This window comes from Balaenoptera acutorostrata, chromosome X (assembly GCF_949987535.1).
Source record: "Balaenoptera acutorostrata chromosome X, mBalAcu1.1, whole genome shotgun sequence".
NCBI classification, from domain to species: Eukaryota; Metazoa; Chordata; class Mammalia; order Artiodactyla; family Balaenopteridae; genus Balaenoptera; species Balaenoptera acutorostrata.
The window spans coordinates 14,131,124-14,150,710 of NC_080085.1; the positions used below are offsets into that span (position 1 = coordinate 14,131,124).

At 40.5% G+C, this 19,587-nt stretch overlaps 1 protein-coding gene across 3 annotated transcripts in view; it reads left to right on the forward strand.

Moving 5' to 3' along the window:
- The window catches only part of REPS2 (RALBP1 associated Eps domain containing 2), a 236,160-nt gene that overhangs the window by 140,691 nt on the left and 75,882 nt on the right, over positions 1 to 19,587 (forward strand). The window lies entirely within an intron of this gene.

Consider the following 19,587-nt stretch of genomic DNA (forward strand, 5'->3'; position numbering starts at 1 on the left):
AACTGTCTATGAAATTTGATTCTCTGCCATGAGTTCATCAGATAAAAATTTGTCTTGAATTTTCCCCCGTACTTTGATCCAAATTCTGGCGTAATTTCATAGTAACTGGTATTTGGGGTGGGAGTAGCCATGGATGATGATGCTATAAAAATTTCACGTGGCTGGTGGATGATGACCTAGAAGATTTTTCTGTGGACACAAGAAGATTAAAACAATCTGGGCAACCATCTCCATACGTTTTCCTTGCAAGGAGAGAGGCTGGAAGCATGCCCCCCTCTCTCAGGCTGTGTCTCTCTCCCCACGAGGAGTGCCAGCTATGCTGGAGAATGGACGGGCCGTGGCCTTTACCACGTGGCACCCTAGAGTGGGAGAGAGAAGACTGAATTTGGAGTTCAGCTCAGCTGCTTATTAACTATCTGATTTTCAGCAAGTGGCTTAATCTTTTCTGCATCTCAGATTCCTAATCTCGAAAACAGGACCAACCCTCCAGAGAATTACAGGGTGTTGATGAGGTAATAGATGTCATTCAAGTAGCGCCATGTTTGGCCCCTAGGCACTCACTCCCACGGAAGACCGACGGGGAGAGGGGGTCTGAGGAAAGCCCCTGACTCCCGGTGGGACAGTTCTGTGACTCGTTCCTCGCAGTCCCCGGGACGGCTCGCAGAGGGACCGAGCCGTGGTCACCTGTGGCAGTAGCTCCTTCATTAACACACCTTGTCTGGGCCTGCTGCCCTCCTGCCCTGTCGTGCTTGCCTCACACCCAAATCAAATGCCTGCTCCCAAGTCCCAGCAGTAGGGGCTGCTTTCAGGAGAGCCTGAATTCAGACAGCTTCTCTTTACGTCTCCGATGTTGATAGGACTTCAAGGGAAAAGTATTTTCATTTGATAAATGCCAAAGAATAGCTAGGTGGGTGACATCTGTATTCATAGCTTAATTCCATTGTCTTTCCAGTACAGGTTTACACAAATGAAATTTTAATGAGCAGTTTAAATTGATCACATGAGAAACAGAGCATGTCTGCATTATGAAAAGCAGGTGGTACCATTTTATCTACTTAATTTGTTTGCCTGTGGGTTAATTCTCACAGGAAAGTCCAAGGGTCTGTCTAAACTATGTAGAATTTTAGTGTATTGCATATTGCTAGAAATTACTTATTAAAATTCTGACAAGCTAGGAAAGCACAAGGTAGAGTCTAAACCAGTCACCATAGCACCCTCAGTGAGAACCGTGGTGCCCACGTAGTCACCCCTCTGCCACACTTGTCTTTATGTGTCACTCTAGCTAAGCTGGGTCACACTGTGCTTGCTGTCCTATATCCTGAGCTTCCTGATTCACCGTCTTTCATAATATGGAGCTATGTCGTTTCTTCGTGCCTGTGTGATGTGGTTGATTGCGCCCTGTGGGGCTTTCTCTCTCCCCGTCTCCCCCCATCTCCTTCTCCTGTCTCTTCCTCATGGTCTCGTCTCGTGCTCACATGCTGCTCCCCTCTCCTCCCCTTTCCTCTCTGCTTCTCTCCTCTCCGCCTGCCCCCACAGAGGCAGGGACCTCTCTTTCCCAGGCTCCGCCACTAACCTCTCTCTGCCCTCATGTCATAAACAAGGTAGAGGTTATTAATGACTTCGTATCTATATCTTTGTTTCCTTGTCTACTTATTTTCTTGGGCTGAAGTCGGAGATGCTGAGTCAGAGGCCATATACCTTTGAAGTGTAGATACAGGTTGCCAAACTGTGCTGTCAGAAACTTGTGCCTTATGACCTTATCTCACTGGTAACGTCGCCTGAGAGTGTTTCCTCACACCCTCACCAGCACTGGGTAATGTTCATCTTTTCAGTCGTTACCTATCTGATAGACAAATGTTTGCATTTCCTTGATTCCTAGTGAGCCTGAACATCTTTTCCTCTGTCGTTACTGGATGTTAATATTTCTTCTTTTGTGACTTGCCCGTGTGGAGGCACACTTAGCTTCCGGGGCTCCTGCTCTTTGCCTAACCACAGAAACCACTTGTCTCTTCGTTTTTCCTGTGAGGGTCTGGACCTGTCTTATCTGAAGCACATGGGAATGTGATGGTGGCCTTGGGGAAGCTAAGCTAGCCTGCTCCTTCATGCGGACCATGTTCTTCCAGCCCCCAGTACCCCATCTTTTGGCCAACTTTATCACTTACGACAGACTCTACCTAGGCCATCCTGTTTATAACAATAGAAGAACGAGGAAAGGTAAAGAAAACAGGGAATGATAATGTGCGATGAAATAAGATATGAACTTGAGCTGAAAAGGAAGGATAAAGTGAAGCTAATGTTTTTAAAAATGAGAATCATAGGATTGTGAAAAACAGAGTGAATGAGGCTAAGTTGCTGAGTCAGAGTAGCCTGAAGTGGAGCGATAATGTGGAGAAAAAGTAGGATGGAGAAAAGATGCAAAGAAGCAAGAATGAAAGAGGGAAATGGAGGAAAAGGTGAGATGGTTGTTATATAGTGGTGATGATGTTTATACAGAGAGAGAAGCAAATAGGATAAGAGCCTGAAGAGACCAAGTGGAGAAGAGCCCGCAGACTCGGTGTAGGGTTCAGATAGCATTCAGAGGACTCTTGGGAAGGAAGGAATAGCTCAGAAGTGGGTGGCATTAATGCCTTCAAATTTATGATAGGTAACATAATATGGGGAAGAATAATGAAGGATTGTTTTAGATTGTAAATCTATAAAAATGAACCAGGCCAACTCTGGCAGTGTGGGACAGTTGGCTTTAACCTTGATATCTGCAAAGAGGGTGTGAACATGTGATTTGCAGGAGTCTAGACTATCCCAGGGCTCGAGATAGGTAGGTGCTGGCATTACACCTAAAGCGTGTGTTTTCATAGGGAGAAGTTGACATAATAGGATCGCTGTGCGGAAAAGGGAGCTCACCTTTGTCATAGCTGATTCAGGCCGTGGAGCCATCCTTTCACAGTCCCATGTGGCTGCTCTGTTGGAGGGAAAAAAATGTGCAAGAAGGTCTAAGGCAGTGATGATGCAAGCATACAAAATCTAGGCAGTCAAAGCTGGGACTTGCTCAGTGAGGTTTAGATTTTATAGCTCTATACTTACAGCCACGTAACATGTTTTATTACTGAAATTCCTGTAAGAAAAATCAGACAGTGAAGACGATACTTTTTAGATCCTAACCTCTTTTTCCTCACTGAAACAGTTGTTTTCATAAGGCTTTTCTCCCCCCTCGTAAAAGGGTTCCTTCTGTTTCACTGTGTGGGGTGGGAACTCCCCTCCTCCCACTCTTGACACTGCCCTGCCTCCTCCAAAGCCATGGGTTTGCAGCCCGAGGTTTCCATAGTGACGGCCAGCTGCCTCGGTGCTACACACAGCCCTGTCCAGCCACTGAGCCTCCGCCTGGCAGAAGGGGCAGAGATTACGGCGGGGAGACATAGCCATCCCTTTAGAGATTCAGACCAAGAATCTTCATCATGTCTGCACACATCTAACAGGGGCATCTTAGTCCCTTGGATAGAGCTAGCTGCCAGGCAGTGGGAAAGGAAGTCCCTGGCAGGGCCGCCATTTCCCAGTGCCACCCCGCTTACTTTAAGAAAGGAGAGTGCATTTTGGTGGACAGCTCTTTCCACCACGTCCCGTATGGCCGAGGACACTGAGAGCCACATGTTAAAACCATTACGATGGCCAAACAAAACACATCCATGGGTAGTATCTGCCCATGGGTAGCTAATGTCCTCTGTCTGCTTTAGACACACTGATAATAAAAGTTCACTCCATGGTTAAGAAATTATGGTACATCCATATCATGGAATCTTATGAAGCTGTTAAAAACAATAAGGTACGTGTACTAAGTGGAGAGCTATCTGAGACGAGTGAGAAAGGCATTGGTGCAGAATATGTATGTTCTTCATTGTATAGACAGTTTCCGGAAGGATACTTAAAAAAGTGGTAGCAGTGGTTGCCTGTGGGGAAGAGAATAGGATGACCGGGGCCCAGGAGTAAGAGAGAAATTTACTTTTCATCGAATATCCATTTGTATCTCTTCAGTTTTGCCTCACGTACAGATATTACCGACTACAGAAAATTTAGTTTTCACTCTCTAGCTGCAGTGACCAGATGGCACCTGAGAGTACCAGAGATGGCCTTCCCGGATGAGTTTATCTGTCTCAAACCTGCCTACCCATCTGAATCCAGGGTATTTTTACAACCAATCTGCTGCCACCTCCTAGAATGGAACTGAAATGACAGAGCATTCCAGAGCGTTCTTTAAGGCTCTGATATGTTCTTCGGATTCCTCCTCAGTGGCCCTCCAACACTGAGGAATAGTTTTGGAGGACTTCCCATAGCCTGCACTGTGAGATGTACGGATGGGCAAAGGGTTGTGATAAGGGCTCTGTCTTAATTTGGTGGTGGTGGGGGTGTGTTTATTGAGTGATGAGCTGAGAACAGTCTGTCCTGGGTTTTCTACAGGTGAATATTTCTTTCTGCAACTTTATTTTATTTATTTGTTTATTTTTTGGGCTGCTTTGGGTCTTCGTTGCTGCGCGCAGGCTTTCTCTACTTGCGGCGAGCAGGGGCTCCGCTTTGTTGCGGTTTGTGGGCTTCTCATTGCGGTGGCTTCTCTCATTGTGGAGCATGGGCTCTGGGCACATGGGCTTCAGTAGTTGTGGCCTCAGGCTCTAGAGCGCAGGCTCAGTAGTTGTGGCGCACGGGCTTAGTTGCTCCGAGGCATGTGGGATCTTCCCGGACCAGGGCTCGAACCCATGTCCCCTGTATTCGCAGGCCGATTCTTAACTACTGCGCCACCAGGGAAGCCCTCTTTCTGTAATTTTAGAAAAGGTAAACACCTTGGGAATAAGAGATGGTCTCAAGACCAAACTTGCCTTTCAAGTTTTCTAAAGGATGAATTTGGCCACACAGACAGCTGTGACCTTATAGATTTCCTTATTGTATCATTGCTGTGAGAGCTACTTGTTCCCTTTTAAAATCTAGTAGGATTTTGAAATCTAGTGGAATTATGGGATTCCTGCCCCATGCCCAGACTTTGGGGTCCATAGTACATAGCCAGCCAAGGGTTCAGTTTGTCAGTCTAGACAGTTTTTTTTTTAAATGAAAGCTTTATTGAGATATAATCCACATTCTATAAAATTCACCCTTTTAAAATGTACAATTCAGTGGCTTTTAGTGTATTCACAGTGTTGTACAGCCACCAGTATTGTCCAATTTCAGAACATTCTCACCACCACCCCCAAAAGACACCCCATACCTGTTAGCAGTCATTCTCCACCCCGCGCTCCTCTCCCCAGAGCCATGGGCAATCACTAACCTACTTTCTGTGTCTATAAATTTGTCTGTTCTGGACAAATATATATATATAGTCTTTTGTGATGGGCTTCTTTCACTTAGCATCGTGTTCGCAAGGTTTATCCATGTTGTAGAATGAACCAGCACTTCATTCCTTTTATGGATGAATAAATAATATTACATTTTATGGATATGGCACATTTTATTCATCCATTTATCAGTTGATGAACATTTCGGTTGTTGCTACCTTTTGACTATTATGAATAATACGGCTGTGAACATTCATGTACAAGTTTTTGTGTAAACAAGCATATGTTTTCCTTTTTCTTGGGCATATACGCGAGTGGAATTTCTGGGTTATATGTTAACTCTTTGTTGAACATTTTGAGGAACTACTGAACTGTTTTCCAAAGCAGCTGCACCAGTTTACCATCTCAGTAGCTGTGTATGAGGATTGCAATTTCTTCATATCCTTGAAACCTTTGTTATCGTCTGTGGTTTTTATTTTAGCCATCCTAGTAGGTCTGAAGTGATATCTTATCATGGTTTTCATTTGCATTTTCTAATGACTAATGATGTTGAACATCTTTTCCTGTGCTTATTGGCTACATTTATGTCATCTTTGGAGAAATGTCTATTCAGAATCTTTGCCCATTTTTAAATTGGGTTATTTGTCTTTTTTTGTTGAGTTGTAAGGGTTCCTTATATATTCTGGATACAAGTCCCTTTTCAGATATATGATTTACAAATATTTTCTCTCATTTTGTGGGTTGTTCTTTCAAGCTTTTTGATGGTGTCCTTTGAAGTGCAAAAGTTCTTAATTTTGATGACGTCCACTTTATCTATTTTTTCTTTTGTCATTTGTGCTTTTGGTGTCATATCTAAGAAACCATTGCCTAAGGCTTCCCTGGTGGTGCAGTGGTTAAGAACCCACCTGCCAATGCAGGGGACACAGGTTCGAGCCCTGACCCAGGAGGATCCCACATGCCGCAGAGCAGCTGGGCCCGTGCGCCACAACTACTGAGCCTGTGCTCTAGAGCCCACGAGCCACAACTACTGAACCCGTGTGCCACAGCTGCTGAAACCTGCACACCTAGAGCCTGTGCTCCACAACAAGAGAAGCCACCGCCATGAGAAGCCTGCGCACCACAACGAAGAGTAGCCCCCGCCCGCCACAACTAGAGAAAGCCCACGCATAGCAACAAAGGCCCAATGCAACCAAAAATAAATAATAAATAAAATAAATAAATTAAACAAAAAAAGAAGATACCATTACCTAACTCAAGGTCACAAAAATTTACTCCCCTTTTCTTTTAACAGTTTTATATTTTTAGCTCTCACATTTAGGTCTGTGATCCATTTGAGTTGATTTTTGTATATGGTATGAGATAGGGGTCCAGATTCATTTTTTTGCATGTGACTACTCAGTTGTCCCAGTACCATTTGTTGAGAAAATGATTGATTCCCTGTTGAATTTTCCTGGTACCCTTGTTGAAAATCAATTGACCATCAACATAAATAAAGGTTTATTTCTGGACTCTCATTTCTATTCCATTGATCTATATGTCTAGCCTTATGCCAGTACCGTACTGTCTTGATTATTACAGAATGGTAATAAGTTTTAAAATTGGAAAGTGCATAACTACCCACTTTATTCTTCTTTTTCAAGATTGTTTTGGTTATTCTGGGTACCTTGCATTTTCATATGAAATTTAGGATCAGCTCATCAATTTCTGTTTATTTAAAAAAAAAAAGCCAGCTGGGATTTTGTTAGGGAGTGTATTGAATCTGTAGATCAGTTTGATTAGTATTGCTATCTTAATATTTTTTCCCCAACTTAATTGAGGTTAATTGACAAATAAAAATCGTATATATTTATGGTGTACACATGGTGTTTTTGATTTTAACAATATTATGTCTTCCAGTCTTAATGGAAGAATGTATTTTCATTTGTTTAAGTATTTAGTTTCATTCAACAATGTTTTGTAATTTTCGGCATACAAATTTGGACTTCTTCAAATTCTTACAGTCAGCCCTCTGTATCCTCAGTTTCTGCATCCACCAATTCAACCAATTGTGGATTGAAAATATTAGGGACAAAAATTCCAGAAAGTTCCAAACAACAAAGTTTGACTTTGTTGTGCACCAGCAACTGTTTGTATTAGGTAGTATAAGTAATGTAGAGCTGATTTAAAGTATATGGGAGGATGTGCATAGGTTATATGCAAGTATTACATCATTTTATGTAAGGGACTTGAGCATCCGTGGATTTTTGTATCCACAGGGGGTCCTGGACCAAATCCCCCAGGGATACTGAGGAACGACTATATTTTATTTATTTTGATTTTATTCTAAAGGGAATTGTTTTCTTTTTTTTTTAAAATTAATTTATTTATTGGCTGCGTTGGGTCTTCGTTGCTGCGTGCGGGCTTTCTCTAGTTGTGGCGAGCGGGGGCTACTCTTCGTTGCGGTGTGCGGGCTTCTCATTGTTGTGGCTTCTCTTGGTGTGGAGCACGGGCTCTAGGCACGCAGGCTTCAGTAGTTGTGGCATGTGGGCTCAGTAGTTGTGGCTTGCGGGCTCTAGAGTGCAGGCTCAGTAGTTGTGGCGCATGGGCTTAGTTGCTCCGCGGCATGTGGGATCTTCCCGGACCAGGGCTCGAACCCATGTCTCCTGCATTGGCAGGCGGATTCTTAACCACTGTGCCACCAGGGAAGCCCAGGAAATTGTTTTCTTAATTACATTTTTGCAATCTTCATTGCTAGTGTATAGAAATATAATTGTTTTTTGTATATTGATCTTATATGCTGTAACTTTGTTGAGCCTGTCTATTTGTTGTCTGGGCACATCTTATCCTTAACTTAGATAATGAGGTAGGGAACACTCTCATTATTGGACTTCTAACTGTTTATCTAATCCTGCATCTTTCCACAAGTCAGGGAGGAAATCCCTTTTAGTGTTTGGGAAACATGGAAAGAATCATTACTAAATGCTTGCAACTAGTTTTACTTTTTCTCTCATTTGCGAAACCAATTGATCTAGTCCCATTTATTGAATAGTATATTCTTTACCCATCAGTATGCAATGTCCACTCTGTCCTAAGCAAAGTTTCCCTATTTGCAAGAGTTGTTTCTGGGCTCTCTACTCCATTAACACCAAGTACTAGGTATCATAGTGATAACGGCTGATATGAATTCGAGGCTTACTTTGTACAAAGGACACATTTAAAGTACTTTATATGCATTATCTCTTATCCTGACAACAATCCTAATGAGGTAGATGCTGTTTTATCCTTATTTTAGAGATGCAGAAATTGAGGTACAGAAGTTAATTTGGCCAAGGTCATGGAGCTAGTTGATGGTGGAGCTAACGCTTAAACTCATGCAGTCCAATGCTGGAGCCTATGCTCTGCTGCCTCAAGAAGGGGCAAGTATTTCTCTTCTCTCTACCCTACTTGCCTCTCCCAACTTGTCTATTTGGCCAGATATTTACTAGGCACGTCTCTCTCTGTTCAGCTGCCTCTGCTGTAGATTGAGTTCTTAAGAGAGGGTAGAAGGCAGAATGCTATTATTCCTGTTGGTTGCAGGCCTCACCCTGCTTCACCAGCCAGCTGAGGACTGGGATTCATCTCCAGACCTGGGCAATTGGCTGCTACTGCAGTCATTTGTCTTTGAAAGGCCAGGGAATGCCTTCCAATTTTCTAGACCTGAATCCTTGCTTTCAGGCCTGGTCTTGTTTGTGCAGGGGTCTATCGTGAGAAGTAACACACTCAGAATTTATTAAGTTTTCCCCTTGGGCTTCTCAGTGGTTGATAGATAAAAGGTGTTGGCTTTTATAAAAGGTATAGTGTCACTTTGTCATGAGATTTGAAGTCTGGAAGTTCATTTAAACATAGAGAAGTAGATGTGACTGGGCTGTTGGGCTCGGTGAACATTTTTGGAGGTAAAAATACAGTCCAGGTGCTTCAGGTTTGTCTGTGCCAGTGTTCAGTGTGTTCATCCAGACTCAGGCCAGTCTCAGCCTTTCGAAGCTGTGGTTGCAGTGTACTGTCTGTCTTTGGCTTCTTTTTGCCTTTTCCTGTTCCTTTCTCTATTTATAGAGGTTTCTTCTTTTCCAGTAAGTTATGTGAGAGTTTCTATAGTAGCACAGTGTATGCTTTGTATCTGTAAAAGACAAAAAGCTGGAGGTTTACAGAGGCCTACTGAGGTGAGGGTACAGCTGGTCCTGCCGTTGGGCAGGGTGCTTTCTCTTTTAGATCCACCGTCCAGTTTTACAGCCCTCCCTGCTGGCTGAGTGCATTAACTAGGGAGTGTGGGGAGGAACAGGACTGGAATCTCTGGAGGATGGGGTGGGAAATATTAGTATAACCTTTATTTTTAAAATGTTTGTAAAACTCGTTTGAGTAATAGAAAAATACTTTCTCGTGTATAAAATTCATACATTACAGATGTGTCCCTTAACCTCATCCCCACCAAGCCCAGTGTCCTCCCCTGGGAATGTATTTCTCTGACATTTTCTAGTGCACTTATTAATGTATATGTGTACCTATGACATCATTTTTGTTTTTTGTATTTAAAATAATTGGCATCACGCTGTGCATGTTTCCCCCATGCTTTTTCATACTATATTATTTCTTGGAGATATATCCATATCAGTACTGGTAATTTTGTCATTCTTTTTATATGTGTTCTATACACTGGCTACTCTGTTAAAAACTGTATTGTGGAAAATATCAAATGTGTGTAAAAGTAGAGAACCCCTATCCCCGGGTTATTGTGAAGCAAATCCCAGATAGTGTATAGTTTTATACATAAATACTTCATATTATCTCTAACAGATAAGGCCTTTTAAAAAAATGACTAAGCCTTTATCATATGTAACAAAATTAGCAATAATCCCTCAATATCATCTAATATCTAGCCAGCGTTCAGATTCCCTGAATTGCCTCAAGTATGTCTTTTTTATAGTGGCGTGTTCCAGTCAGGATCCAAACAAGGGCAACATGCATATTGTACTTGTTTTGCCATCTGTTAAGTCTCTTTTTATTGATAGGGTCCTTTTTAAACCCCTCCCTTGCTATTCATTCATTCATAAGAAAATCATCCACCCCGTAGACATTTCCACGTTCTGTATTTGACTTGTTCTCTGTTCTTCCATCTCCTGTATTTCCTATAAACGCATAGATAGATCTAGACTTGATTAGAATCAGATTCTATTTTCGGCAAGAAGACGTCCAAGTGATAACTGTGTACTTCGTACTGCATCACGTTAGGACGTTCTTAATGTCTAATGCCTCTGTTTTTGTCATGTTTGATTGATCGGTGGGTTCACGTAGTATTTGCCTGATTCATCCATTATGATAAAGATCCCCAACAGCCTTTCAAATAATGGTTTTATCAGGTATTGATCACCATTGCCTGCATCTAGCGGCGTGTTAGTAAATATTTAACAACTGGCCATTATCAGTTTTTATGGTGTAAACATTCCTGCCATAGCCAATTTCACTCTTACTGATGGGTCGCTGAATGTGGGGTTTGGACAGATCTGCACAGTTGGCTCTCACAAGCTGGTATGAGCTGTTTCTAGCAAACCACTGCTTAGATCCATGACTTCATTGGAAGTTGCAAAATGGCGATACTCTATTTTATTTCTTTTACCTTTATTAACTTGGACCATGGCTTATTTAACCATTTTCCTATTGTTGGACATTTTCCTATGACCCATATAATGCTAGTGAGCTGAAGAGTACCACAATATAATTTAATTGTCAATACATCACTAAATTCCTTATATGCATTTGAGTTTATAGAATTGTATGAAAACTGAAATAGACTTCAGTACTGGTGACCAGGAAAAGGTGTCTTATTCATTTAACCAGTACTTACTTAGCACTTAACTGTATCCTTGGTACTGTGGAGAATTCCAAGAGGAATATGGATATGGCCACATCCTGCCAATCAGTATTGCAGTTACATGTGAGAAGGGTGCTGAGTCTGGGTGGTTTCTAACTAGGATGATCTGTGGATGTGTTGGGGAGAGGTGTGCACACTGTTAAGCTAATCTCTGAAGGGTGGATATGATTTTTGGAGTCAAGTTTTGTTCGTCTTTCTTTGGTATCTGCCTTGGTTCAGTTTTTTTTTTTAACATCTTTATTGGAGTATAATTGCTTTACAATGGTGTGTTAGTTTCTGCTGTATAACAAAGTGAATCAGCTGTACATATACATACATCCCCATATCTCTTCCCTCTTGCGTCTCCCTCCCACTCTCCCTATCCCACCCCTCTAGGTGGTCACAAAGCACCGAGCTGATCTCCCTGTTATTACCGCTTGCCTGGGAGGCTACTTAAGTAATCTCCAGTCTGGTTTGCTTGCTTCGTTCTTTACTTCATAGAGCAACAGGATTAATTGTTTTGAGCACAACTATGATGTGTCGCCTCCCTCCTCAAAACCCTTCAGGACCTTCTGTGTAAACACTAGATTCCTTTGTCTTGACAACTGGACCTGAAGCCATTAGAGTACATGAATTCAGTAAGGGACATAGTACCATGACCTGGCATACCCAGGGAGGAGTATATTTCAGGAATAAGTGGAGACTGGAAGTCTAAAGTCTGCTGATTGGCCAAGGAGAATGGAGACTAGGGGAGAAGGAGTTTGTAGGAAGTCAGAGCAGTCCTTTGGCATGGTAGGGTTAATACGGATCGCAAAAGGTTGTGGAGTGATTAAGAAACTTTGGTGTGAAGTAGTTATCACAAATTCATTTTGAAATGTTTAAGAGTAAAAGTTGGTTTGACTATATGTCATATTTTAAAAATTCATCATGGAAAAGAGACAATTCCAATAGAATCTTTCTCCAGGTTGCCTGTCTGCCTGCCTTCCTTCCTGCCTACCTTCCTTCCTTCCAACACACAACGCCTGTGCGTGCGTGCACATGCTCACGTGTGCATGCGTGTGCCCGCGCACGTGTGCACACACACAGAGCTGGTGATTTAAGGAGTTTAATAGTAAAATGATTAGGAGAAATACATTTATGTAAATGTAATACGAGAAATGAAACTTGTCTTTCACTGAAGTTAAATCTTATGTGTTTTTGTCATTTAACTCTGTCTGTGTCTCCATTTGAGAGCTAACTAACCCTTGTCACATATCCCATGGTGCAGGAACAAGAAGTTATTGGTAAACACTGGCAAATAAATTCTAGAATCATAGAAAGTCAGTGCTAAAAGAGAACTTGAGCTCTCTTGTCATCTTGGCCAACTCTCACATATTACAGGCTAGGAGACTGAGATCCAGAGAATGTAATTGTTTTGTTCTCCATCAGAATCCTTTGAAGATGGGAAATCTTTGTTCAGATCTTTGTTGCAGCAGATTTGGTATCAGAGAAAGCAATCTATATTAATTTAATTTGGGGGGCATGCCTTACTATTTTTCTATGGGTAATAACACTAATTAATATCTAAAGTTAAATAATATATTAAAGAATAAATTTGTTGCCCTCTATATGCAAGAAACTAATATCATTTTCCTGTGTTTCCTTCTACGTGATTTACAGTGTTGGACAGATTTCCCTGAGGTACTTCAGGGAGACAGGAAAGGAAGTTTTGCCTTCATAAGTACTTGGAGATGTTAGGAATATATCTGTTCTTTTAATGATTAAAAAATTAAGTTATTATCAAAAACCTTATGTGTGTGTGTGAGAGAGAGAAAAGGAATAGAATACTGAACCCGTAGCTTCAATAATTATCACTATGTTTCACCCATCTTGTTTCACCTGTATTCCCATATGATTAATTATACTTTTTCTCCATGCGTAGCTTTAAAAAAATATATTGAATAAACAACAAGATCCTACTGCATAGCACAGGGAACTATATTCAATATCTTGTAATAACCTATAATGGGAAAGAATCTGAAAAAGAATCTATATCTATATCTATAAAAAAAGTGAATCACTTTGCTGTACACTGGGAACTAACACAACATTGTAAATCAACTTCAATTTAAAGAAAACAACTATTGAGGTATAATTTGCAGACCATAAAGTTCATCCATTTTAAGTGAACAACTCAATGATCTCTAGTAAATTTATGAAATTTTGCTACTGTCACCATATTCCAGTTTTAGAACATTTTCAGCACCCCAGTAGCATCCCTTCATGCCTTAGAGTTCATCTCAATGCCCAGCCCCAGACAACTACTAATCTACTTTCTGTTTCTGTAGATTTGCCTTTTCTGGACATTTCATAATAAATAGAATCATACAATATGGGATTTTTTGTGTCTGGCTTCCTTTACTTTGTATAATGTTTTTTTTTTTTTTTTTTTTTAAATTTATTTATTTATTTATTTGTTTATTATTTTTGTCTGTATTGGGTCTTCGGTTCGTGCGAGGGCTTTCTCCAGTTGCGGCAAGCGGGGGCCACTCTTCATCGCGGTGCGGGGACCGCTCTTCATCGCGGTGCGCGGGCCTCTCTCCACCGCGGCCCCTCCCGCTGCGGGGCACAGGCTCCAGACGCGCAGGCTCAGCAATTGTGGCTCACGGGCCCAGTCGCTCCGCGGCATGTGGGATCCTCCCAGACCAGGGCTCGAACCCGTGTCCCCTGCATTAGCAGGCAGATTGTCAACCACCGCGCCACCAGGGAAGCCCTGTATAATGTTTTTGAGGTTCATCCATGTTGTAGCATGTATCAGTATTTCATTTCTTTTTATTGCTGAATAGTATTCCATTGTATGGCTACACCATTTTGTCTATCCATTCTTCAGTTCAGTGGACATCTGAGTTGACTTTCCTTTTTGCCTATTATGAGTAATGATGTCAGGACTTAAATGCATGAAAATCTTTGTGTGAACATATGTTGTCATTTCTTTTGGCAAGATACCTAGGAGTGGAATTGCTGGGTGTATGGTACATTTATTTTTAACTTTTTTTTTCTTTTGACCTCTCCGAGTAGCATGTGGGATCTTAGTTCCCCGACCAGGGATCGAATCCACGCCCCCTGCATTGGAAGCGCAGAGTCTTAACCACTGGACAGCCAGGGAAGTCCCTAAATTTAACTTTTAAAGAAACTGCCAAACTAGTTTCTAAAGTTCACGTACCATCTTACATTCCCACCAGCAATGCTTACTATTTCTTAACATATTCACCAACACTTATTATTATCTTTTTTGTTATAGCTATCCTAGTAAGTATGATGTGGTATTTCATTGTCGTTTTTATTTGCATTTCCTTGATGACTAATGATATTGAGTATCTTTTCATGTGCTTATTAGTGATTCCTATATCTTCTTTGGTGAAATATCTACTCAAATCATTTGCTCACTTTTAAATTGGGTGTTTGTCTTTTTATTGTTGAGTTGTATATTCTGGAGTTCTTTGTATATTCTGGATACAAGTCTTTTATCAGACATGTGACTTGCAAACATTTCCCCCCAGTCTGTGCCTTGTCTTTTCATTTTCTTAACCATGTCTTTTGAAGCAGAAAAGTTTTGAATTTTGATGAAATGCAAGTTATGAATTCTTTCCTGATTGGATCGTGCTTTTGGCGTCACAGCTAAGAAATCTTTGCTCAACACAAGGTCTTGAAGATCTTCTCCTGTTTGCTTCTAAAGGTGTTATAATTTTAGCTCTTACATTCACATCTCTAATCCATTTCGATTTAATTTTTGTGTATAGTGTGAGGTAAGGGTCTAAGTTCCTCTGTTTATACGTAGATATCCACTTGTCCCAGCGCTATTTGTTGAAAAAATACTCTCCTTTCCCTGTTGAATTGCCTTGGCATCTTGGTCGAAAATCACTTGGTTGTAAATATAAGGGTTTATTTCGCAACCCTCCATTCTGTTTCATTGATCTGTATGTCTGTATGCCATTACTACACTGAATATTTTCTAAAGCAGGGGAGTTACATGTAGGCTTGTGAAGAGGCACTCACATGAATCAGAAGGCTAAATATTTGCTGCAGTGGCACATTTTTAGGTAGTGTTTAGCATCTTACTTAAATGAGTTTGTGGTGTGTAGCATATGCACAAGCATCCTTTAGTTTCAGTATTCTTGCTTTATAGCCTTCTGACATACTTATTCTCTGGATATAGAATAACCCCTTTGCAGCTGCTTATTTCCCATCTCAGTGCCCTCTTCTGCTGTTTACCACTACCTGTCCTATAGGTTCAAAATGTGATACTGATTGCTGCATCACAGTAGCCTTGTGACCTTGATGATGTCATTTTACTGCCCCAGGCTTTAATTTTCTCATCTTTAAAATGAAAGAATGGAATTTGATCTCATTACTTTTCCAAACGCAATCATTAGTATTTTCCTTCTTGAACAGTTCCAAGGCATATGTAAGTACATCTCTTTTAACTGGTGAAAAAGTTATTCCGCTTAACAGAGAATTTAATGATCTTTTATTTTTTTTAGAGTAAGTTGGTCATTATCAGGGGATCAAGGCAGGTGTTGTTGGAAAGGTACTCCTGGCACACACTTCATCATATATATATAGGTGTATATGACATAGTGAACCCATCACTATGTGTAACTGGGTGATCAGGGGGCAGGCATAGGCTCACACATGCTTTTGTGATTAGAAAGGAGAGAAAGAAAGAACAATTTCTTTTACAAAGAAATAGCCATTTTTATAAACTTGCCGAGAAGAAGCATGATCCTTACTGATGAAATCCTTGAAGCTTTGCATATGGCCAACTCTCTACTTGATTGATACTTAAAAGTGTAGGTCCCACAGGCAGGCTTCTTTCAACATTTTCCATCCTTTAAGGGTTTTTTTTTCCTTTGGCATTTGAATGCTTTTATTTTTTTCATAAAATATTCCTAGTTTGGGGGAATGGGAGCCCTTTTCCACAGCTGAAGTTATTCCAAGTTTTATTCCCCCAAAGAATCAGCTTTCTGTTCCTTGAAGCTTTCGGTTGCTACATCTGCTGCTTTATTTCCACTCAGTAAATTGGAACATGTTTTCATTTAGTCATTGATTTGGGGCTTTGTAAAAATTTGAAGGAAATTAGTAAATAGGCAGTAATATAAATGAATAACATTTTGTTGGGAAATTTCTAAGCATAATGAAGTAAGAGGATAAAAAATTTTAGAGGTTAGTGCTTTGGATAAAGATACTAAGAAGCTGAGATTCAGCAGATCAGTGTCAGAAAATGCATATCTTTCAATAAATTTAATAAACACTGGAAATTTTTATTGTGTTTTCTGAATTTAGGATTAAATGGTAGTTTCTTTCATGAAGTTTTTAATCAATTTTTCAAGATATGGGTATTTATTACTTTTTCCCTGATAACACTTACAAAAAATTTTTAAATCAAGTATAGTTGATTCACAGTGTTGTATTACTTTCAGGTGTACAACATAGTGATTCGATATTTTTGTAGACTATACTCCACTTAAAGTTATTATAAAATACTGGTTGTATTCCCTGTGCTGTATATTATATCCTTGTGTCTTATTTATTTTATACCTAGTAGTCTATATCTCTTAATCCCCTTCCCCTATCATGCCCTTCCCTTCAGCCCTCTTCCCACTGGTAACCACTAATTTGTTCTCTGTATCTATGATTCTGTTTCTGTTTTGTTATATTCATTCACTTATTTCATTGTTTAGATTCCACATACAAGTGAAAACATGCAGTACTGGCCTTTCTCTGACTTAACTGAGCATAGTACCCTCCAGGTTCATCCATGGTGCTGCAAATGGCAACATTTCATTCTTTTTTTATGGCTGAGTACTATTCCATTTTGTACATATACATACCACATCTTCTTTATCCGTTTATCTGTTGATAGACACTTACTTGACAAAGCCTTACTGATATCTGATGTCCCACCTTATTAACTGTAAGACTTTAGGAATAAACCTGTAATTGCTTCACGGGTATGGTTGCTTTTAATGTATGCAGAAAATGTGTTCTCCTCCCCTCTTTTCTCTCCTTCTCTTCCTTTCTGGGAAAGCAGGTGGTACTATTAACAGGTACATTGTCATCTTTTGCATGTGTACACGAGATTATTCAGCTGAAGTACATTTTCAGTTTCACTTTGCATGAAGGTGTACTTTTTAAAAAAAATTGATTAGAGCATGCTGGATAAAATATTTGAATCTAATTTAAGGTCATGAATGGACTGAAAATATTATAGGAAAGATTTTTCACTAAATTAAATTCCAGTTATTCCTTGTGTACTTACTAAACACAAGGTAGTGTGCTTAGGTGCCATGGGAGACCAAAAGATGAATTAGACATAAAATTGGTAGAATGAAGCTAGATTAATATCTCCTGCCATTAAAGGAAATGAACACAGAATCATAAACACATGGAAGAAATTTCTCAGCAACAGCCAAACAAGGAAAGATGCATGAGCTAATGTCATTTTCGGGGGAAAGAGTAGCAGCTAAGGGAAAAACGGAGGCTTCGGGGTGCACTCTTGGCTCTGCCTGCCTCCTTCCAGGAGACGTGTGTGTGAGTAGGCAGATCTTAAGATTTCTTTCTTTTAAAATATTTATTTATTTATTTAGCTGCGCCAGGTCTTAGTTGCAGCACGCGGGACCTTTGTTGCCGTGTGTGGGATCTTCGTTGCGGCATGTTGGATCTTTTAGTCTTGAGATTTCTTACTGATGCTCCAAATCTGAAGTGAAGTGGAATGAGTGGGAACTCTTAGTTTTCCCTTCTCTTGATTGAGGGTCAGTGGACATGACTTCTGGAAAGAGAGGGAAGAAGCTGCAAAAGTGAGTAATCACAGCTGATATCCTGATACCATGGAGTTGAAGGCCAGGGCTCCATGGTGAACTGACGGGACAAACTGAAGTCTGGGAAGTTCCTCCGAGGCCATTGATTTACCTCAAGACTTGGGAGAATGCACTCTGCTACAGAGTTTTTAATGTTGCTTATTTTGGTATTTCCTTCATATTTCAAAATAAGATATTTGTATAACCTCTTGTTGACTTTACAATTTTAGTCATCATTTACTGTCTTCCCTCCCCTCTTCCACCCCACCAATATAGTATTATTATCATTTTGGTTAGATTAATATTAAGTGTTTATATTATTACTATGGCTATGTAGTCATATAGTAAATTTTTCACTTTTCCTACTGCACAGATTTTTGTTTGCTTTGGAGTGAATAATCATCTTGTTTCTTTTTAGTGTACTTGCCCCTGAATCAACTGTAGACTCCCTCAGTTTTCTAAGGTTACTCTTATGAAATTCTGAAACATCAGGTATTAGTTTCATCTTTTTGAGGATATCTAAAATGATTGTGTTCTATGCCTGGTATGTAGTTTTCATCATGGCTTCTCCTTATACTGTCATCCAAGGATTCCCTTCCTATTTCTCCCATGTTGGATCTCCTTTATCCTGTACCTCATGTCTTACTCTTTCTTGGTTTACTCTTTTGTTTTGGTAAAGCACATCCTTGAGAAGCTTTCTTGGAAAGGGTACATGGTGCTCAATTTGAGACCTTGGATGTCTAAAAATATCTTTAATTGAACCATCATGCAGGCTGCTAGTTCGGGTATATAATCATAGGTTGGAAATCAGATTTCTTCAGAATTTTGATGGTATTGCTCCAATGACTTCTAGCTTCCAGTGGTATAATAAGAAATCTAAAACCATTTGGACATCTGATCCTTTGTATGTAGCCTTCCCTCCTCTCCCACCCCCTGGTGGAAAATAGTAGAATCTTCTAACTCCAGTTTTTTGAAACTTCATGTTGATGTACCGTGCCATGGGTCTGTTTTCTTCCACCATCCTGGGTACTCAGTGGGCTCTTTTATTTTATTTTTTCAAAAACAGTGACTCTTTTTTTTAAAATTAATTAATTAATTTTTGGCTGCGTTTGATCTTCTTTGCTGTGTACGGGCTTTCTCTAGTTGTGGCGAGTGGGGGCTACTCTTTGTTGCGGTGCACGGGCTTCTCATTGCAGTGGCTTCTCTAGCAAGGGCTCTAGGCATGTGGGCTTCAGTCGTTGTGGCTCGCGGGCTCAGTAGTTGTGGCTCGCAGGCTCTAGAGCGCAGGCTCAGTAGTTGTGGCTCATGGGCTTAGGTGCTCCACAGCATGTGGGATCTTCCCAGACCAGGGCTCAAACCCATGTCCCCTGCATTGGCAGGCAGATTCTTAACCATGGCGCCACCTGGGAAGTCCCTCTGTGAGCTCTTTTAATTTAGAAACTCATATTCTTCACTTCTGGGAAATTTTCTTGAACTAGTTAATTGATTTATTACTATTTTCTCTATTTCTTTTTGTGGAACTTTTGTTTGGATATTACCCTACTTTCTTTGAGATTTCCTTAGACTTTGAACCTTTCTA